This window comes from Anabrus simplex, chromosome 1, assembly GCF_040414725.1.
Source record: "Anabrus simplex isolate iqAnaSimp1 chromosome 1, ASM4041472v1, whole genome shotgun sequence".
Taxonomy (NCBI): domain Eukaryota; kingdom Metazoa; phylum Arthropoda; class Insecta; order Orthoptera; family Tettigoniidae; genus Anabrus; species Anabrus simplex.
Genome location: NC_090265.1, coordinates 4,691,315 through 4,715,130, shown reverse-complemented (window position 1 = coordinate 4,715,130; position 23,816 = coordinate 4,691,315).

The following is a 23,816-nucleotide window of genomic DNA, read 5'->3' as shown; positions in this document are numbered from 1 at the left end:
CCTTGCCGGTGGGAAAGAGAGCTACGGCAGTGAAATATATTTCGCTTGATTGACACATGCACTTGAAGCTTCCTTGTCCTGAGAGTGGGGCGGTGCTTTGAGCCCTTCCCCGACAGCAGTTTACGGCGACAGGCCAGCTAGCTTAGGTAAGGTATGCTAGTTTTAATACTTGACACTCGAAGTGTTCAGCGCCACACACTAGAGACTGCAAGGAAAATATCAACATGTTTAACAGTATAGCCACTTGTACATCGTCTTACCAACAAACATAGAGCCGGTTTATAAAATAAATTGTAATATAGAATAATATATTCTACTTTCGGAATTCGGCATGTATAAAGTTTTTTGAGCAATCCGTTGATGACACGTGTATAGTATAGCAGAGAATATTTAGGTTGCCCAACATGAACACAGAGCTAAGCGCGAATTAAAAGGATTTTGTATATTGGTATAGAGTGAAATTTTTTAGGGTTATTCCTGGATTAACAAGAAGTATTCGTGACTTCTGTGCCTTTCTTCATGAATATAACGTATGTTATACGTCATGATGAATATTTTCCCTTGTTTGTCGTTGATGCACGTACACTCCGTAAGCAAGTGAAACTATAGATATTCGGCGACCGTAAGATACTAGTTAAATTTTGCTGATTCAGTTTAGATTTTTTTTAAAGTTAAAAGCAATATTTGGTCCCGGTGTATTTTTGTGAAACGAAGCGTCATCAGGTGAAACTGTAAGCACATTGGTCAAAATCTGCTGTAGATTAAGTTATGAGGGCGTCGACAGTGGCGTGAATATAAACTTGGAAATATGTGCGAGTGTGCGGTTTATTTTTATATGTCCGTGTCCGAAATCATCACAATATATTTACAAATACTCTATTTACACTTTGTTTTTCCAGTATTCAACTGTCGAGATGGAACATTGATTGGCTTCCACCAAATCCTTCATACTACATGGTTTAGGCAGATTTCTACAGATGAGAAGGTGTCCATGATCTTGCTTTTCACCACACTCTCACAAATCTTGATCACCATACCCCACCTCTTCAGGTACAACGTGTCACTCCAGATCTTAACCTGTTAAGTGTCTTCCAATGTCTATATTGAAGATGATGTCCCGCTTCTGGCTTCTCCTTAACTTCCCATAATCCTACAGTCGACTTCCTTCTCCAGAGTTCCTTTCGCCGAGATTCGGCTGATGATGCGATTGACGTTGTTGTTTGTAGGAAGCTCTTCCTCGATTTCAATCTTGATGGGTGGGCGTGCACTCCAAACATTGAATGTCTTGGATCTGTTTCTTGGTTATTCTTCTCAGTCTCTGCTGCAACTTGTCTCATAACATCTGTAGGTGATACTCCCATAAGTGGAAAGATCTTATTAACAGGAGATGGTCGTGAACAGCCTGTAACAATGCGACCTGTCTCGTGGAGGGCACCATCCACTTGGTTTGCATGAGCGGAATTCCTCCAGACTGGACCAGCATACTCTGCAGCAGAGAAACACAGGACAAGGGCAGATGTGTGGAGGATATTATGCTGTGCTCCCTATGTTGTGTATGTGAGTTTGCGAATGAGATTATTCCTGCTGCATACCTTCTGTTTGGTATCTAGGCACTGCTGTTTATAACTTAGGGCACGATCCAACTTTACCCATAGATATTTGGGTTGATCACAATGGTTTAATTTTTGTCCTTTCCTGGTTACGTTCAACTTCTTTCTTGCTTCCTTCTTGCGCAGATGAAATGCACATATCTGAGTTTTCTCCGGATTGGGTTTCAGGTGATTCTCGTCATAGTAGACAGCTAGTTCTTCAAGAACAGATGCCAATTTTTAATTTTACTTCTTCAAGGTTCACTCCTTGAGCAGCAAGAGCTGTGTCAGCTGCGTAAATGAAAGCCCTAGTTCCGGTGTGAAGAGGCATATTTCTACATTCAAAGTAATTGTGGTAAACAATATTATAGAAAAGGAAATTAGCACTGAGTTATCAATGAATGGTAGGATACGGGCTTATCCTAGAATATATAACATTGTTTAACATCTAGAAAAAAATGGACAGATTAATAATTAGTAGTAGAGGTAAAAACACTCTATAATTTAATGTAGTGATAGTTAAAATTTTAAAATCGGATTCATGTACAAAAATTGGATTACAAAAATGAATGTTGTCTCCCTTGTTTCATGTGATCCACAAGTAGAGGATATGAGTATTATTTTTTTACATCTATATATATGAATGAATGTATGTATGGAAGTTACTCATCTTCTAAACCACTGGAGCAATTTCAACCAAACTTGGTACACTTATGATTTACTATCTGGACCCGAGCACTGTGCGGGTAAGCCATCCCTAGCACAGTTAGGGGTAGTCGTTCAAGGGGCCTAAGTATACTAATAATCGAATTTTGTGTCGAATTCACAGTTTTGGGGATCACTGAGGTGATTAGTGACACTCCGGATTTTTTAAAGTCCACCTTCAGCACCCATTCGGAGTGGGGAGCAAGGGGGAGTGATATACAAAAATTAATCGAATCGTTTCGTATCCATACTTTTCGGTGTCAATGGGATGAACAGCGACACTCTTGGTATTTTTAAAGTACATGTTCCGCCCTCTTTGGCGTGGGGGGGAGGGCTTACAAATATTCCCTACTATCTGCAAAAAAGGCCGGCCCCGTGGTATAGGGGTAGCGTGCCAGCCTCTTACCCAGGTTCGATTCCCGGCAAGGTCAGAGACCTTTACCTGGACCTGAGGGCTGGTTCGAGGTCCACTCAGCCTACGTGATTAGAATTGAGTAGCTATGTGACGGTGAGATAGCAGCCCCGGTCTAGAAAGCTAAGAATAACGGCCCACCACATGACATCTCGCAATCTGCAGGCCTTCAAGGGCTGTAGTGCCATGGGGTTTGGTTTTTTATCTGCAAGAAAGTACTGGAGAACCCCTAGGGAAGTAGGTAAAATATAATCAGTGTTAATAAATGGAAGTCACTTGGAGCAATCTACATATACAGTACTGTACATATAAATATTGAGATATAAAGATGAAAATGGACGTGAATTAATGAGGCACTACCAGGCATATTAGAAACTTAAGATTAGGTACCAAAGAAGCTGATGGTTTCAGTACCATAGAAAAATGGGAAATTCTCAAAATTCCCTGAAAGAGCCATGCTGGGGGTTTCAAATTTGGGGCTCAGCATATGAACGCAGTCGGATGTATTATTATTAATTAAGGATATATTAAACACGCTGTGTACAAATTAGATGCTTCCCGTCATCTGCGTAGCATGCTAGTGAATTAGGAATTGCATGTGATACTGTTCACATTATTGTCCACAGGCGATGACTGGTGAAATCCTCTTTGGCCAGAGATACTGTAGTGGAAGCCGTGAGCCGCGCTGCTCGTGCAGACGTGCCGTTTCTTCCACTCGCTTGAATTAACGGCAGGTGCTAAGTGCTGATCAATGCTCGCAGCTTTCTCTTACCTGAGATTCATACGCGGCTGTGATTTCTAGGACGTTCATCTGCACTAGCGCCCTGATAAAGAAGTTGCTGGCAGCCATTCGATACACTAAGGTCGTAATACTTAAAGAAGCATTCTGCCGTTTCTTAGGGGGAGGTGCGTTTAGTACCTGCCAAGGTGGGACTAACGGAGTAGGAGGTATGGTTGCCATAGAAACAGGTCCGGGACCACAGCGGTTGCCATGGAGATAAGGCTGCTGACAGGCTCTTGTTGCCAAACCTCTAACTTCTGAGCGGTCTGAACGAACAAGTGAGCCGTAAGCGATGGGAAAGATAAAGGAATGCTGGAATGGGGCAACACCGTCTAATGTTCTCCCTCCACCGCTATATGTCAGAATGATTCTTTCAATATTACGGGTATAGTCGTCTCAACGCTGTTCTCCAGAGAATAACTGCCTCATTCTCTTCAAATTTTCAGACGTACCATACAGATATATCCTATTGTTTACATAGCAGACTATTGGTGATATCTTAATATCAAAGAGGCGCAAAGCTGTTCCTAGCGGGAGTTTCTCAATTTTCTTTATATCGAAGAATGCTTTAACCGCAGCTGTGCATCTTTCATGTGTATGCTTGCTGAAGGTTTCCCTGTTACTTGTAAGGTTAGTCTCAAGTACTTATAGGAGTTTTCCAATTCCATTTTATAAAATACACAGTAAAAAAATCGGGGGAACCTGTTTCTGAACGTATGCCATGCTCCACAAATAAATACCTCACACCCAGGTATATTACCAACTAAACCTTTCTTCTTTACCGTTGAAGTATACAAAAGAACATCGGTGAATTCGCGTTCATTTTCAGAACACAAACGGAAATGTTCAAATACGGGCGAAAAGAAAGTGATAACAGTAATCCAGGGTGGATGTTTATCACAGTTGGAGAGCTTCAGTATGGCGTATGTCCTCCACGAGTATTTTTCACAGTTTGGCACGTACGTGGCATGCTCCGTATAACTCGACGGGCGTCACGTTACTGTGTCAGGTCCTATTCTTCAATGAGAGCCTGTTCGAGGTCTTGGAGAGTCAGTGGTGGAACAGGACGCCCACGAACGCTTCCTTCAAGACAATTCCACACATGCCGGGTGGGATTAAGGTCGGGACTCAATGCTGGCCATTCCATCTCTTGAATGTCCAGTTCTCGCAAGACAGCTCTGGTAATGCGATGTAAATGAGCCCTGGCATTGTCGTGTATCAAACATATCAAACATATGCTGTAGCAGTATCTGCTCGATGTACCCCGCAGCGGTAAGATTACCACGGACGACGACAAGATCCGTACGGTTATCAATACTGATGCCACCCCACACCATCACAGAATATTGTGCGAATCGGTCGCCTTACTGCACAACATTTGGCGTGTACTGCCCACCACGGCGTCTCCATACTCATTAACGTCCATCACGCTGTCAGGGGAAATCTGCGTGAACAACACAGGTCTCCATTGGCGAAGTTCCCAGTTGACGTGGGTACGGGCAAACAGAAGGCGAGTTGCGCGATGTTGCTGCGTTAAACGGGGCACTCGAACAGGACGCCTGGGTCGTAAGGACACTTCTCTTAATCTGTTCCTTACTGTCTGATCAGACACCGTCACTCCAGTGATCCTCCCGAGGTCTTGCTGCAGTTCTCTGGCAGTTGCTGAGCGCACAGATGGTCAGACACCGTCACTCCAGTGGTCCTCCCGAGGTCTTGCTGCAGTTCTCTGGCAGTTGCTGAACGCACAGATGGTCAGACACCGTCACTCCAGTGGTCCTCCCGAGGTCTTGCTGCAGTTCTCTGGCAGCTGCTGAACGCACAGATGGTCAGACATCGGTCATCCTGTGGGGTTGTCATGCATCCACGACCTTGTCGAACCCTCCTTCTGAACTGGCTAATCTCACTGTGGCGTTTCCACAAGCGTTGAATAACTGACGAGAGACTTTGAGATCCACAGCAACACGACGTAGAATCCATCCTTCCTAGATGAATGCCCTTGCCACTTGAACCTCGATAAGATATCTCATGGGATGTGCTGGTTTACGTACAACGTGCTCAAATGACCGCAGTAGTCTGTGTACCTCACAACGACCCACGGACTCACCACTACTCACTTTTTGTGAGGTGTCACTTGACAGATTAATGCATGTCTACGCCTACGGATGTAGTATAACTTCGATTTGACATACCCCGAGTAGCTAAGGTCTCGAGGTATGCTGTCCGACCATGAGAACCCCAACTACCACATTAACGTTCACATACCAGACATTACAAAACACATTCCTCTAATGTTCTGAAATGTGTGTTATATCGTCGGTGTTCGGGAAAAAGCTTATATCTCACAGTGCCCTTCGTATCCATTACTTTCCTTAAGACTGGTGACGCCTCCACGGCACACATGGATATTTAGGCCATCAGAACCATTTTCGTTGTGTTCATTTTCCTATCAAACGGCGTATGGCTTTTAGTGCCGCGAAATCCCAGGACGGGTTCGGCTCGCCAGGTGCAGGTCTTTTGATTTGACTCCCGTAGGTGATCTGCGCGTTGTGATGAGGATGAAATGATGATGAAGACAACTCATACACCCAGTCCCCGTGCTAGAGAAATTAACCAATGATGGTTAAAATTCCCGACCCTGCCGGGTATCGAACCCGGGACCCCTGTGACCAAAGGCCAGCACGCTAACCATTTAGCCATGGAGCCGGACTTCATTTCCCACTGCTTACTTGTAAAGGAAAATGAACCTTACCGTACCGCACTCTAGGAACGTACGTTTGCACGACTTATTTACACACTGCTACAGTACTTCAAGTTCATTGTCCATTACACACAAGCATACAAGAATGAACAGAAGGAACATTGTTCTGATGGACGGCATATCCATATGTCGCTCGGAGGCGTCACCAGTATTAAGGAAAGTAATGGATACGAACAGCATAGTGAGATATAATCTTTCGCCCGAATAGTGACGATATGTACCCATACACAACAACAAAATAAGTACAAATTTTATTCAACCAGAAACAAATATACTACAGAAAGTTTAAGTGGGATTGAGACCATTAGTTTTCGTTGTTTCCGTGACCTTGTTAAGAAATGCTTCAACATTCATAATTTTGTCACAAAATTCCCTACAGATAAGTTTAATGTTTAATTCAAAGATTATTGCCAGCTCCGATGCTTTACCTCATTTCCACAGACTATACATTATTCATAACAGAAAATAGCATTTCAGCAGGAGCAGAATAACCAGACAGACAAGAGATTACTCACAGAACCATTTCGATAATTGAATGAACTGAGCAGTTCAGTTTTTCTTCAGGATGTAATTGCTTTACAGTTACTAATATTTACTTGGAACAATACAAATTTATCATTCCTTTTCCCATGCCACCATATTTTATTTATTTGATGTGTAAAATATACAGGCTAGGACACTAAGTAAGACATGGCCCAATGAGCGTACGACATTTTAAAACGATGTTGTAGATATTAAAAACCATGAATTTAGGGGTTAAGGAATTGTGTCACCCAAAACGGCTGTTCTCTCACGATCATTACAACGTGACTATACCTGGCTCCTGAAATAATAGCAGATGCTCCGCAAGTCTCGCAGTTGGAATGCAAATTGAGGAATTTCGATTCTCGCTATGCTTCCATATTTACCCTAATAATGGTCTCAATGGCCTATTAATAGACAATAAAAGGTCATAATAACGGAACTCCATTCTGATTGGTCAAATGTTTAATGAAGTGTTCTCTGTGGCTGGTACTAACAGCACTCCAGGGAGGTTCCTAACATCACCTACCTGAGCCACAAATTGTGCCATTTAAACATTACTGCGCCAATAAAACTAATTTCCGGTTAGAGAGAGCAATAATGTGTATATCCTCTCCATCTCAGCGCCAGAGACCATTTTACATAAGTTGGTGATAAAATGGAAAACTGAATTGACTCTAAGCTTTCTTCAACAAGTTCGCTGTATTCATTGCTAAGTCCCTTTTATAAATGTATAGGATAAAACTGAGGAAAATAAGAAGTAATCGGGAAATACTGTATATTGCAGTCATATGTTCTAGCGGAAAAGCTGGGATATAACCTATGTAATAACACTTTTCAGGACCTGGTCTCGTGGTGAGTTAAGGTGAGAATTGTCCCTGCATAGCAGGAGGCTACAGCCTTTAGGAGATTCACAAGGCTATTTATTTAAGGAAATATATCAGAACATAGAAACATAAGAGAAACAATAAGAAAAATAGGAACCACTTTTCTCTTTGTGTAAATAAAATGATCATTAATACGTCTCTCGGTCATGACCGTCCATCCACACGTTACATCGCAGCAGGTTTGGTTGCTAGGTTACACTGTCTGACCGTCCATCCATACGTTACATCGCAGCAGGTTTGGTTGCTAGGTTACACTGTCTGACCGTCCATCCACACGTTACATCGCAGCAGGTTTGGTTGCCAGGTTACACTCTCTGACTATCCATTCACACGTTACATCGCAGCAGGTTTTGTTGCTAGGTTACACTGTCTGACCATCCATCCACACGTTATATCGCAGCAGGTTTGGTTGCTAGGTTACACTGTCTGACCATCCATCCACACGTTACATCGCAGCAGGTTTGGTTGCTAGGTTACACTGTCTGATCGTCCATCCATACGTTACATCGCAGCAGGTTTGGTTGCTAGGTTACACTGTCTGACCGTCGATCCACACGTTACATCGCAGCAGGTTTGGTTGCTAGGTTACACTGTCTGACCGTCCATCCACACGTTACATCGCAGCAGGTTTGGTTGCCAGGTTACACTCTCTGACTATCCATTCACACGTTACATCGCAGCAGGTTTGGTTGCTACGTTACACTGTCTGACCATCCATGCAAACGTTACATCGCAGCATGTTTTGTTGCCTGGTTACACTGTCTGACCATCCATCCACACGTTACATCGCAGCAGGTTTGGTTGCTAGGTTACACTGTCTGACCATCCATCCACACGTTACATCGCAGCAGGTTTGGTTGCTAGGTTACACTGTCTGATCGTCCATCCATACGTTACATCGCAGCAGGTTTGGTTGCTAGGTTACACTGTCTGACTGTCCATCCATACGTTACGTCGCAGCGGGGTTGGATTACACTTCCGTCACGATAACTTACGTAACGCAAATCTTCAGATGATCTCCAGCCGAAAGAATAAATACACACAATCATAGATATGTTTCTAGCCCTTGAAGACGAGGGAGAGTAGCTGAGAAAATTTACGAGTGCGAACTTCAAATATCCATTATGGATGACAGAAGTGTAGAGGTTCAATCAAGAAATACTGGCGAATAAAAATTACATTCCAAAAGGTATGTTTGTTAATTTATTATGAATAGAATAATGTCAAATATTGTACAGTATCACAACTGTGCCGTTATATTACATCTAAGAAGAAGAAGAAGAAGAAGAAGAAGAAGAAGAAGAACGAATTATTTTACTTACCACTACTTTAACGGTTTTCGGAGACGCCGAGGTGACGGAATTTTTTCCCATATGAGTTCTTTTTACGTGCTAGTAAATATACCTACACGTTCCCCCTACCAACGGACTGAGCCAGGATCGAATCTGACAAGTTGGGTTCAGAAGGCCAGTGCCTCAACCGTTTGGGCCACTCAGCCCGGTTTAGGTCTATGTGACTTCTCCCTTCCCGATCATTTTCCCAGTTCTTTCCAGTAGGAACCAATGTGGGTAACGCGTAGTGTTACATCCGGATGTTTTATGTACACAAGTGATGGCGCTTGTCAGATGAAACATTATGGGGTATAAGATAAAGCGTACCGGGCTAGTTGACCGTGCGGTTAGGGGCGCGCAGCTGTGAGCTTGCATTCAGAACATAGTGGATTCGAACCCCACTGCCGGCAGTCCTGTTTTAACATTCTCTCACAAGGCAAATGCTGGGACGGTACCTTAATTACAACCACGGCTATTTCCTTTCCACTCTTGTCCAACCGTCACCAAAGGAACTCTGTGTCTCGATAAGACGTAAAGCCAAAGGTAAAATGGGAGAGGCGTTCACATTCTGCATTTGAACATGGCATGCAGGTAAATTTTTAACACGGAACGTGCAAAATCAGCATAGTTTATTGCCATTCCCTGCTACAGAGATATGCCTGATAAGAATTAAGGTTTCATCCAAACACATTCCACTTCGCACGTGAACAGCAATTCACAAATCTCCCTTTAGTGACATCTGAAGGCAAGACTTTTAGCCTTCTTTGCGAGAACTGTACGCCACATCATGTCTTGCAGACGTCAGGTGTTTTGAGAGTGACGTGAGAGTCACATTACAGTAGATACACTTTTCTGTAGGAACTGCCTGGGCGAGGCACTAAAGGCGTGCTCGGTTCGCCCCGAAGGACGTGGGTTCGAATACCCGTCAAAAAGTCGTAGCATTTGAGAAACGGGATATCCACTTCCAGAGGTGCACATGGCGGTGAGGTTCACTCATCATCCACCATAAATGGGTACCAGGTTCATTCCTGGGGGCAAAGGCGGCCGGGCGTAGAGCTAACCACTCTACCCCAACAAGTGGCGAGGTTACGGATAGTGGAGATGACTTTGCACATTGCTTTGCTTTTACTGTTACGTGTGCCTTGCAACCCATGCTCTTCTTACTGGAAAGCTCCATCTAGTAGTGTTTCACACACACACACACACACACACACACACACACACACACACACACACACACACACACACACACACACACACACACACAACGCAACGACAATATTGTTTTGGGTGTTATATACCCTTTGTCAAAAACGTTCCGGGTCAAGTGTTGTATTTCTGAGGTGGCAGTGAGAACAAGGGAACAAATCGTCGTTGCCGGGACAAAACCTCCTATGTGATATCATTACTGACCCGCAGCACATACATTATGAAGAGCGAGAATGCCTTGACAATCTTCACACAATATTGCACCTTAGATGACAGAACCTTACCGGCCAAAGTTCTAAGCTAAAATATTTCACATAGGTCGTTGCTTTTTGTTACCTGGTATGTGTACGTTCTGAGATGGCCTTGGCCATGTTTCCACGCACACGCACCAGGCGCTGATGGTCAACAAAGAGTGAACATCAAGCTTTGCGTTAGGCTGAAGAAAACCCCTATGATTAAACAAGCATATGGAGGCGATTCACTGTCAAGAAATCGTGTGATCGAGTGACACAATAGGTTTCGGGAAGGCAGAGTTTCAAGAACTAGCCGCCAGTCTTCAGCACATTCTGATGAAAATGTGGAGCATGTAGGGCAGACTGTCATGTAACTGCGCGTCCGATATCAGAAGAGCTTAATTTGAATCGTGACGTGTCATACGATCGTACGCGACGATTTAGGGAAACGGAAACTGAATGCAAAATTCGCCCGGCACATTCTAACAGACGACCAGGAGGAGGGAAGACGAACAATTTCTGCGGAATTACTGGATAGAGCCAGAGGTGAAACCCACATTTCCAACAAAGGTTATTGCTGGGGAGAAAGGTTGGTGTTACCAGTCTGACCACCACACGAAGCGTCAAAGTACAGAATGGCGGAGTCCTGGATCACCAGAATCAAAACCAAACGTCAAATTTCGAGAACAAAGACAATGTTGATCGCATTCTTTGACAGTAGAGGATTAATTCACCCTGAGTACGTTGCATCAGGTGAAACAGGGAATCTTGAAACGTTTGCGACAAGCAAATTTGACTCCCACCCCCCCCCCCCCCCCCTCTGATTTGTGGCAGTCGCAGGACAGGTTCTTACTGCCCGACAATGCAAGACTCCACACTGCTTCATCTGGCCGGACATTCCGTCACTCGCCCGGCTTCTCTCCTTGCGATTTGCTCTTGTTTCCGCGAGTGAAATTGTGACTGAATGGAAAGCTTCATCAAGATATCGGAGACACTGAACGGGCCGTTACACATGAGGTTACAAGCATCGCATTTTAATTTATCCCTGCTTGCTTCCAAGACCTCCAGAAACATTGGTAATTGTTTATAGATAGCCAAGATGACAACTTCGATAGGAGCAGAGACCTTTACTACAACCGCTAAACACCCTCATAACCATGTGCAGAGATCTGTAACCTTTAACTCCCATTTATGTGAATATTGCAATGAGTACCTTTCCATATATTAACAGCTAAAGGAACTTTCACCCCATCACCGCCGTAATTAAAACTGAGAGGACTTTGCTTATTTGTGAAAATCACAAGCTGACATTTAACCCCGTGTAGGATCATATCATTGCCTACTGTCCGTCTCATAATATTATCGAGATCATTTTGCAGTTTCTCACAAACAACAGAACGACATCGCCTTACCTCTGATTCCACTTCTTTACTCATATCATTGATATGCAGTATATAAGAAAATACAAATGGCCGATAATACTGACTTGAGTAGCTCCCCTCTTAATTATTACAGGGTCAGATTAAGCTTCGGTTACTCTACAGTATCGCTCTGAGATCTATTTTCTAGAAATATAGCCACCCATTGTCACTCTTTTGTCTAGTCTCATTTCCACTCATTTTTTCCAGTAGTCTCCCATGATCCACCCTATCAAATGCCTTAGATAGGTCAATCGCGATACAGTCCATTTGACCCCCTGAATCCAGGATATCTTCTATATATTCCTGCAATCCTACAAGTTGAGCTTCAGTGGAATAACCTTTCCTAAACCCAAATTGCCTTCTATCGAACCAGTTATTAATTTCACAAACTTCTCTAATATAATCAGAAGGAATGCTTTCCAAATAATTACATTAAATCTATGTCAAACTGACTGGCCTGTTCTTTTCAGCTTTATGTGTATCGCCTTCCCCTTTATACACTGGTGCTTCTGTGGTATCTCTCCATTCATTTGGTATAGCTCCTTCATGCAAACAATAATCAAATACGTACTTCAGATATGGTTCTATATACCAGCCCACTGGCTTGAGTATACCCTCCGAAATCTTATCAATTCCAGCTTCTTTTCTAGTTTTAAACTTTTGTTTCTTATTGTAAATATCGTTGTTATCATACGTAGATTTTATTCTTCTTTAGTATTAGTCACCTCCTCTATCTGGACATTATCATTTTAACGAACAATCTTGATATACTGCTGACTGAATACTTCTGCCTTTAGACGATCCTCACATACACACTCCCCTTGTTCAATAGTTATTCGTGGAATGCCCTTCTTGAAACCTGTTTCAGGCTTAAAGTACCTATACGTACCCTTCCATTTTTCACTCAAATTTGTATGAGCGCCAAATATGTTTGCCATCATGTTGTCCTTAGCTTCCCTCTTTGCTAGATTCAATTTGCTAGTAAGTTCCTTCAATTTCTCCTTACTTCTCCGAATTTGTCGTATAAGGACGAGAAAAAACTCAATTTAACCCCTTGACGCAAAGAACGAAACTCGGTAAGCCCTACGGACCCGAAAATCATTTTTTTAAACTTTAAAATCAACCGTTATGGAGATATTGGCGCCACACTACCCCTGCTCTAGGAATCGGATCCCTCTGTGGCTGGGGGCGGTAGAATAACACCCACGGTATCAAGGTATCCTCTGCCCGTCGTAAGAGGCGACTAAAAGAGGGCCGAAGGACTCTGAATTTTGAAGCGTGGGTTGGCGACCACGGGTCCCTTAGCTGATTCCTGGCATTGCTTCCACTTACTTGTGCCAGGCTCCTCACTTTCATCCATCCTATCCGACCTCCGTTGGTCAACACTGGTTCTTTTCCGACCCCGAGGCATAGTGAGTCTTTCATTTTCACGCCCTTCGTTGCCCTTGTCTTTCTTTGGCCGGTACCTTCATTTTTTTTAAGTGATGGACCCCTTTCAATTTTCCCTGTGATTAGTGTTATTTCGAGGATGGTTGCCTAGTTGTACTTCCTCTTGAAACAACAATCACCACCACTAGGAATTGCATAAAGAAATGAACTGCCGTAACCATGGCAACGTCAGCTCCAGTACAGTACAGCAGCGAGTTTAACTACAGCATATCACAAAAACCTAACATGTTGCACACATGAAAATGGTTATATGGAATCTCCTTTAAAAATAAAAGAACACAAATGTTCGTTTTCAGAAAATTCACTTTGGGGGCGGGGGGTGAAAAGAAGTGAGGAAGGAATTGAATTCTTTATATTAGGATACATATATCTCAAAAACTGAAGATGTTACAGATGTTAAAGCTGGTTGTTGGAATCTCCTTTGAAAATTAACGAACACACATTGTTTTGGAAAATCCATATAAGGGTGTGAAATAATACAAAAAGCGGGTGATTTTTTAAAATGAGTATCTTCTTCTTCCACCGCTTTTCCCACACCTGTGGGTTCGCGCGTGCGAACTGTGCCGCACATGTGGATTTGACCCTGTTCTATGGCTGGATGCCCTTCATGACCCCAACCACATGTGTAGGGATGTAATTACTATTGCGTGTTCTTGTTGTGGTTTGTAATGTGGTGTGTTGAGTGTTTGTGAAAGGGAGAGTCTTCGGACAAAAACAAACAAACTCTCCCCGAGCCAGAGGAAATAATCACACACGATTAAAAACCCCGACCCAGTCTGGAATCGAACCCGCATCTCTGTGAACCGAAGGATTCAACGCTGACCACTCAGCCAAGGAGACATTTAGTACGGCAAAGTTGGCTGAGCAGGCAACCCTCCCTCTTGGGGTTAAAAGAAGAGGGATCTTCAAAGGCTAAGGGAGACACCCCAACCGAAAAAAGCATTTCTGCAGGCTTCAGCTTGCAGCCCCACCAGCAGGCTCGGGTACTGTAGGCCAGTAACTCGCTCAACCTTAAATTAGACCATTACAGAAACATCAACAAAGAGAAACCGGACTGATCCAAAGATGACGACTTTTGGCTTGAAAAAGGTAACAAAAATTGGATTATGGAGGAGAGGGAGAACCAAGCAGACTTGGCGAAGAACTGTTCTCGTGGAAGAGATGGTAGAAGGCAAGACATGGAGTGAAGTAAAGAGGCTGGCTGTCAACAGGACCAGTTGAGATGCTTTATTGATACCCTACGTTCCACAAGAAAGAACAGGAATTAAATAAGTAAGTGCTTAGTATTAGCTATTTTAAAGCCCACTCCGACAGATAAGCTCTATTACCTGGCTGGAACAGCGCCACCCTGTGAACGTAGAGAAGTAGATGCCAACAGGGAGAGGAACAGAACGGCGTCCACCCGCTGCATGGACATGGTCCTCCTCAGTAACAGTTGAGACCCCGGAAGAGCTTCCTGAGGACAACTGTCTCAGCAGAGCTGAGAAGGCTGGAGCTGTGGCAGAACAGGACCCCTCACCTCCGCGGATGGATGCCGGCAGCTGAGCAGTCATCAGCTGGACATTATGAAAGCTGGCTGGTGTGGAAGTCCCTCAACAGGCTGCGAACAGGAGTGGGAAGATCCAGGGATATCTCGAATAAATGGAGTTCAGCACAAGTGATACAACATGAGAATGTGGACAAGAATAAACCATGAGCCACATGATTCAGTGCACAGTGGATGATCTCCTAGAGGCCACTGAGAGCAGAATATTCAGCATGTGTAACATAATCTCACATGTTTTGTTTTTTGCACTTCAAACTGACTTGTACATTAACTGTACTGAGTGACCAGAAGTTCGTATACCCCTACCCATTATGAATTGATTTCTATTGTCATATATCCATTGTTATCGATTTGTATTGTTGACAGCAGTTTGTGCCGCCAATATATTATTGAAACTGTTACCGTGGTTTGGTGAACCAGCAGAGGTGAAGAAGGTGCCGGGATGAATGTGTCTAACTACAAGGTCAATTTAAAATTTTAACAAAGATTATATTTTCAAAAAAAAAAGACAAAATTTTAACAACTTTTCACTTAGAGAAATTACAATGACATATCAATTAGAAACAAGACTTAGAAAGATCCAAGATTTCAGAATTTTAATACTCTTGGGATACAAGCCCTAGTATTATAATTTTGAGCTAATAGCTCAACTTTTACAGGCGAGCACACATTTTTCAAAGGGCAGAAAGCCCCTAATACCTGGAACACTTGTTCCGAACTTCAAATATCAAGCCACCCTGAGGCACAGTTACCACATTAGAAAAGAGCTGACACGCTCTCAGTGTTTCAAGCCTATTTAAGGCAATACCAGAAACTTACAATTATTTGCCATCAAGGCACAACTTACAAAAGGGAAACAGGTGTATCTTGCATCCAACCTGAATTTTTACACTTCTGTTGCTTAGCCCATATCAACGCCGAGCATCGCTTACCCGAAATCAATCAATCAATACTGATCTGCATTTAGGGCAGTCGCCCAGGTGGCAGATTCCCTATTTGTTGTTTTCCTAGCCTTTTCCTAAATGATTTCAAAGAAATTGGAAATTTATTGAACATCTCTCTTGGTTATTCCAATCCCTAACTCCCCTTCCTATAAATGAATATTTGCCCCAGTTTGTCCTCTTGAATTCCAACTTTATCTTCATACTGTGATCTTTCCTACTTTTATAAACGCCATTCAAACTTATTCGACTACTAATGTCATTCCACGCCATCTCTCCGCTGACAGCCCGGAACATACCACTTAGTCGAGCAGCTCTTCTTCTTTCTCTCAATTCTTCCCAACCCAAACATTGCAACATTTTTGTAACGCTACTCTTTTGTCGGAAATCGCCCAGAACAAATCGAGCTGCTTTTCTTTGGATTTTTTCCAGTTCTTGAATCAGGTAATCCTGGTGAGGGTCCCATACACTGGAACCATACTCTAGTTGGGGTCTTACCAGAGACTTATATGCCCTCTCCTTTACTTCCTTACTACAACCCCTAAACACTCTCATAACCATGTGCAGAGATCTGTACCCTTTATTTACAATCCCATTTATGTGATTACCCCAATGAAGATCTTTCCTTATATTAACACCTAGATACTTACAATGATCCCCAAAAGGAACTTTCACCCCATCAACGCAGTAATTAAAACTGAGAGGACTTTTCCTACTTGTAAAACTCACAACCTGACTTTTAACCCCGTTTATCAACATACCATTGTCTGCTGTCCATCTCACAACATTTTCGAGGTCACGTTGCAGTTGCTCACAATCTTGTAACTTATTTATCACTCTATAGAGAATAACATCATCCGCAAAAAGCCTTACCTCCGATTCCACTCCTTTACTCATATCATTTATATATATAAGAAAACATAAAGGTCCGATAATACTGCCTTGAGGAATTCCCCTCTTAATTATTACAGGGTCAGATAAAGCTTCACCTACTCTAATTCTCTGAGATCTACTGGCCCTTAGCAGAAAAGAACAGGTTAAGTAAATGGCCCGAAACACCAAACTGAATGGAGGCGTGTAATTGCACTCCTAAATATGCATTCTTAAAACCTAAAAGGCACTAGGCCGATGAAACAGGGGCTATTCCCAAACTATGAGGGTGACTCGAATAAGAATAAATTAATACATTACGGAAAGGAAGAAAACTAGTTACAAAACTTAGTCACCTCAAACCAATATGAAGGGGAGCTCGAGAAGGAAAATCACTCTCTATCCCCGAAATACAGTTACAGATTTTATGAAAGTTTCACATTAGCCGGCAGAATTTACATTTTAGAGAAGTTGGTTACATATTAAAGTGTCGGACCTATCCCTCGGGTTAAACTGCGGAGCTAGCAAGAAATAAAGATGTTAAACGGCCATTACCTTGCTGAAGAACTGCTGCCTGGTGAAAGAGGCACCTCCCGCCTCCTGCTTCACATACACACACTTATATGTTGATGAAATGGCCGAGAGGAGTGAAAATCCGCAGTTTATAAACCTCCGGGGAAGGTTCGAGACCTTTCATGAATAATCAAGCCACACTCTCTCAATTTTATTGGACCATACAAAATTTACACTCAAAGTCGAAGAAGAAATCCAGGATTGGTCGTAAATTAATTAAAAATATTAGCGATTGACTGGATTCAAAACTGGTGGAAAGAAAAGGTAAATATTGCCAACCTACAAATGAATGAAAGAAATTTAGTAAAGAAAAAATTATGAATACAAAATTTCTTGAAAAAAGCTCTTTCACTTCGCACCAGGGTGCATGATCATAGTTTTTGTAGTGACATCTGTTGTGGAAAGTACAAACTTCTTGATAAATGGTAACAAAAACACATTGAAATTAACACAGTCTTGAGACTTCACAATCACAAAATTAAGGTAGTGACACCTTCTGAGTAAACGTTTAAGGAAGTCTAGTCCCAAGTTCACTGTTCCTCCAGTAGAGGAGGTTTTATTGGCGCAAGAGTTAAATGTGCGGTGTAGAGGTGTACCTACCGGTACAGAAACCTTGGCTGATACAAGTGAGGGAAGTTTTCTCGCCGCTGTGTTGATTCAAGAGCATGAAATTAGTCACAAATCAATTAAAATGCAAGGGATGGTCTCGTTGCGGGATTTGTGAAAGCAGCACCGACAAAGAAGACGTTATTAGCGTGGGAAAAGGAAGCCTTATTAACGGGCAGTGTTTGTGATGCGCCGACAATTGGAAGAACTTTGAGTTGTTGTGGGAAAACCTATCGAACAACCTCCGGTCAAATCCATACGGAAACGTGCGTCAGAGTTGGGGATACCGGAATCAACCATTAGGAAACACGTCGAAGTGGATCTGAAAATGAGGTGTTGCTGGATTGGTCGAGGATCGGACAACGATCCAGCTACTCTTCCATGGCCACCAAGGAGCCCTGATCTAACAACATCCGATAACACACTCTGGGGTTACTGCATCAGCAGCAGCATGTTGGAACTGATGAAGTTTTCCAGACAGTGACCCCAAGGATGTCACTTAATATCAGCACCAGAACATGGCGGCGTATTTTGCTGTGCAGAGACCATAAAGGGACCCATACGGATGTTTTAGTTTCCTAACGTGCAAGTAGAAATAAATAAATAATTACTATACGTATTTTTATATCACGTCAGTTTGAGTTTAATTTAATGGAGGGGTATACGGATATCGTGCGCATCCTGTAAATGTGTATGTTGTCGACTTGAGCATAATAATAATATTTCTACTGGGGTACACCTTCTCCGTCCAGTTGAACTGTACGCCTTCTAGAATGTAATCTGTGCTGAGAATCATAAACTATGCATCTGAATATACTTGGACCTTTAATCTTTAGATGTCTCTACTATCTCCTATGTGCCTCCTCTGGCAGGAGGACAGACAATTAAATTTAGAGGGAATTTTAAACTTTCTATATTGGTAAACCTTAAGTGTTTGTGTATTGTTTATTTTATGTGCTAAGGTTATTAGTACTTATATGGCTTCCTTCTTCTTTAAGTTATTAACTAATCAGGAATAGTTTTGTATATTTTTCTAGCCAATGGGGGTGTATACAGGCATTCTGCCTAGGTGAAGACAGTTCTGGAACTTCCCCCTATGAGTTGCTATAAAAACTGAGCGCTTTAGGGTCGTATTGTCATCTTCACCGCTCGAGTCTGCTGTGTGTATGTACAGCGTATAGGAGGCAGGGGCAACAACTCAAAGTAATGGTCGGCATCTCTTAACAGGTAAGAATTCCAGGCAGTTAACCTGAGGGGAAGGTTCCAAACTGCTTTTCTTAATGTAAAATTCTAAAGTTTCTGTTTAAATGTAAATTTTCGGCATGTCTAGAGACTAGGTTCAAATCCCTGCTGGGAAATATGCAAATTTAAGGAACAAAGTGTGTTCACCCTCTATTAATTCCCACACAAGTTGCTATGGAATGACTAAGATTTTCTAAACACTTAAATTCTTAGCACTATTTTGGAACTTAATATTTCACATCTAGTCACCTCTCTGTAGTACAGGCTTAGCCGCTGCAACTTCGGGCCATAAGTTCATGTAGGATTTTAAGTGTCTTTCACAAGGAATACAAGTGTTCTGCTTCTTAGCATTTTGTTCATGGTCGGTCGTCTTAAAACTTATATTTTGTATTTTAATGCCGTTTAGAATGGACACTCATTGCCACTGATTAAATCGTCATTATTTACAGACGAGTGTGTAACAGACTGTCGAGCATAAATGATAGTAAATTGAAGTGTAAATTTGACAAGAGGCGTGTGCCTCTAAGAGGCTGGATTTTAGTAAAATTTGGAACTCAGTCTCCTTGAATGCAAATCTGTAATTGTGTACCTTTCGAGCTACAAAGCTCATTTCCTGTAAACTATTGTGTCGATAATAATAATAATAATAATAATAATAATAATAATAATAATAATAATAATAATAATAATAATAATAATCGTATGGCCTCAGTTACCGTGTGCAGACATTTCGATATGACGCCATCTGGCTGTCTGCTCGTCAATTTCGACGTTCCGTTTTACTCTAGGCCCACTAGTTGGCAGACAGAGTAAACCGGATCTCTCTTGGGTGTCTATGGCTGAGATTTAATGAATTTTGTCGGGTAAATACCAAATGTATCACCAGAGATCTTTTACATGCCGACATCGTACGACATGGAGTGTTGAATGACTTTTTCGGCCCATCAAAAATCCGACTACCTCTGCCGGGTTTGAACCCGCTATCTTGGGATCAGGTGGCCGAAACTCTACCACGGATCCACAGAGGCAGCTTATTGTGTCGATAATCTTCTGCCTTGTAACTGATTTTTGACTTGAAGTCATTGTTATTGTGGGAGCTGTCGAGCTCACATTTAATTGTTATTTGTTGTTGGTTTAGATTTACCAAATTTTGAAAAATGGAGAAACAAGTAAAATTTCAAAATTTAGTGATTTAACTTATGCTCTGATCTTTTCTCTGTCCAGCCATTCACACCAGCACCTTCTTACACCTCTGTAAACCACGGAAATCCCGTAACAAGTATAATAACAATAATTAACTACTAAATGTACGGTATATTGTGGGTGTAATGGACATACGATTAATTTAATACCTCTTAGATTCTGGATGAGAGCAGCCGAAGGATGTTGGGCGGAATATAACACCACAAAATTCAAATAATGCTTAACTTCACTGGAGTGTTACCCACAATGTGTGCAACTGCTCGGTTTTTGAAACAAGTAACAACAACAGAACCATACAACGTGAACGGAATACTTAAGCATCTTCAGAGAGTAGCACGAAATGTGAAGAGTTCTTCCCCTTTAAGGCTCTCCCCTGCACAAGGGGGTCACTCTTATTATACGCGGATGAAATTGATCGGCCGGGGATGTCGCAACCCTATCAATCTAGCAGCGATTTAATTATTGTTTGGGAGGAATTTTCTTTCCTCCCTCCCCTTGAGAATCGTAATTAATTTTATTAATGGGCCAGTACATCACAGGCTTCACCGTATCACCAGCAGTGTTAAGAGTAATGTATTAAGCCAATTAAAAAGGCGAAGCGAAGCAGATTTTCTTTTTCTTGCTAAAGTAATTCGCATCCTTAAAGAGACACTCCAGACTTAATAACTTCTGAGTAATAGACTTACAAAGATCTTGCAAATAAACATTCATTTTCCGTACAGAATATTGGATATTCCTCGCTCAGTGTATAAGATAATGCCATTGTTATTAAAAAAATACATCGCAATTGGTAAATATCACGGTGCCAATGATCACATACATTATGGTGATAATAAAGTAAAGTTAAAATCTAAATACCCAACAACACTAATTACAACAACAAGCAATTCTATGGAAATAAAATATTACAAGAAATGCCAATAGTCTAACTTTTTAAATCCAGCATCGTTATATATCAATTCACACACAGTTTAAATATTTCCTGTGTTAACACTACGGCTTACAATACTACTATTAGCTTAACAATACAACACCGTCACATACAAATTCACACATACCTTAAATAATGTACTGTATATGTCTTAATACTACACTTTATAATGCGTTGATCGTTGCATTAAAAAATATGAAACAATCGCAGAAATTTACCCGCAATTTACAGAATGCTGCAGTCAATTCTTGAAGCATCTTACATTCTTCGGGAAAGGCTCTAAGACAGCTGCAGGTAATCCATTCCAGTCATCAATTCCCGTATTTACAAGCTAATATTTACTATAGTTTCCTATAATCTAAGATAATCTTGCTGTAGGAAGCCGCTCTTAGTTTAAGCTAAATTTCGTAACACGAACTAATAAACATATACGTAAAGCGAATTATACCTCATATAAACTTCTTAATATAAACCGAGAAAAATTGTACGGTGCCCTTTCTGAGATTAATCTAGCTTAACACTAATATTTCTAGTGTTAAAATAGCGGATGTGTTGCACGTGCTTACTAAAGGGATCTACAGAGAAAGGGGAGAACGATAAATTACTTTTCCTAATAGTATTTCCATACTTTCTTCTTTATACGATACCATAGTTTTGTGTGAATACTGAATTTAGAATGTTAAACTAGTAGTATTCCTTGTAATAGTTTCTTTCTGTGGAATTGCTTATTGTACTCGTGTTGTTGTTGTTGTTGTTGGGTGTTCAGGTTTCAACTTTACTTTCTTATCACTTGTAATGTTAAGCACTGGATATACTGAAGTTTTGTGGGAATTCGTATATGATGCTGGATTTGGAATGTTAAACTAGTAGTAGTAGTTATTGTAATACTTTCTTTCCATGGAATTCCTTGTTGTGTGGTTGTTGTTGTTGTTCTTGGTTTTATATAGTTATGTTCTAAGTTTTATTAGAATACTACTGTAAGTGCCAACATGACACTTCCCAATTGCGATGTATTTGTTAATAATAATAAGCTAGTTATTGTTAGATAGTGTATCTTTAATAATAATACTGATACTAATAAATGGAAAAGGAATTTCTATGCGAGATGTGAACGACGGAAACTTAACGCAAAGACCAAAGTATCAACCATATTAATATAGTCAAAATTTAAATCGAAGATTTCATTGACAACTGAAATTACTGCCAAACTGTATATTATTCGTGCCAATAGCATAAAGTTGGTGCGTATATTATTAAGAAGTCTTCTACTTCACACTTTGACTATGGTCAATGCAAAAGGTAAAACTATAAATCTATGCATTTCTGTACTGGATTACATTACTTCAGGGACGGATTCCCATCATTTTAGTCCCTTGTTGGTTGTGTCTGCTCGGGATTAAAGCCTCAGATAAGTTGAATCCGCTCTGCTAATTCACTTGAGACGGTAGGTAGTAAAATGCGCTGTAAAATTATAAATAGCACTGGAAAAAATTACGCCTAAATATGTGACCACGCAAAATTATACTAGGTGTCCCATATCAAATTGTACTGAGGAGATATGTTGATAACTTTTATATTACGCCTTCAAAACGTAATAAGCACCAATTCCTCTCAATTCAATAACCACAACAATATTTGAAAACAGCTGAAGTTAAGAGCTAGTACCGCCAGGCTGAGTGGCTCAGCCCTGGCCTTCTGACCCCAACTTGGCAGGTTCGATCCTGGCTCAGTCCGGTGGTATTTGAAGGTGCTCAAATACGTCAGCCTCGTGTCGGTAGATTTACTGGCACGTAAAAGAACTCCCGCGGGACTAAATTCCGGCACCTCGGCGTCTCCGAAAACCGTAAATTAGTTCTTCTTCTTCTTCTTTTTGCCTCATGACTGAGGTGTCGTGACTATCATAATATTCAGCCCTCTAGCCGATGAACCATACTCCGCCATTCTTCCCTATCTAAAGCTTTCAGTGTGGTTACTCTGAGAGAACACTGTAGGGGGCCGTTCACCATGTCAATCCATCGCGTTGGTATTCGTCCTCGTTGTCTGGTTCCTTGGACTTTGCCCTCAACAATCAGCTTTTGAAGACTACCATCTCGGCGCATTATATGTCCAAAGTAGCGTACAATTCGTTGAGAAACCTTACACGATAGACGAACTTATATCTGAAGTTGGTTCAGGATTGATGTGTTCGTGCGATGAGCTGTCCAAGGAATCCTTAACATTTTCCTCCAGCACCACATTTCAAAGCTTTCTATCCGTTCACGATCACGTTTGAGGATGGCCCACGTCTCTGCGCCATACAAGAAGACTGAGAAGACTAGAGATTCAACGAGCTTCTTTTTTGTCTTAATGGTGATGTTGTTATCTTTCCAGATCTTCCGCAGACGGATCATTGCTACCTTTGCTATTTCAATTCTTATTCATCTTTGGAACCACCAGAATTGGATAGTAAGGAGCCTAGGTATACATACTGATGTACAACTTCACACCCTCCAATCTGTTTGATACGTGGACTGTTGTTGTTCTTACGATCAACAATCATGACTTCGGTTTTCTGTCGATTTAGGCGTAATCCAATTTCTAGGCTTGCTTCCTCTACTCTCTTTATCA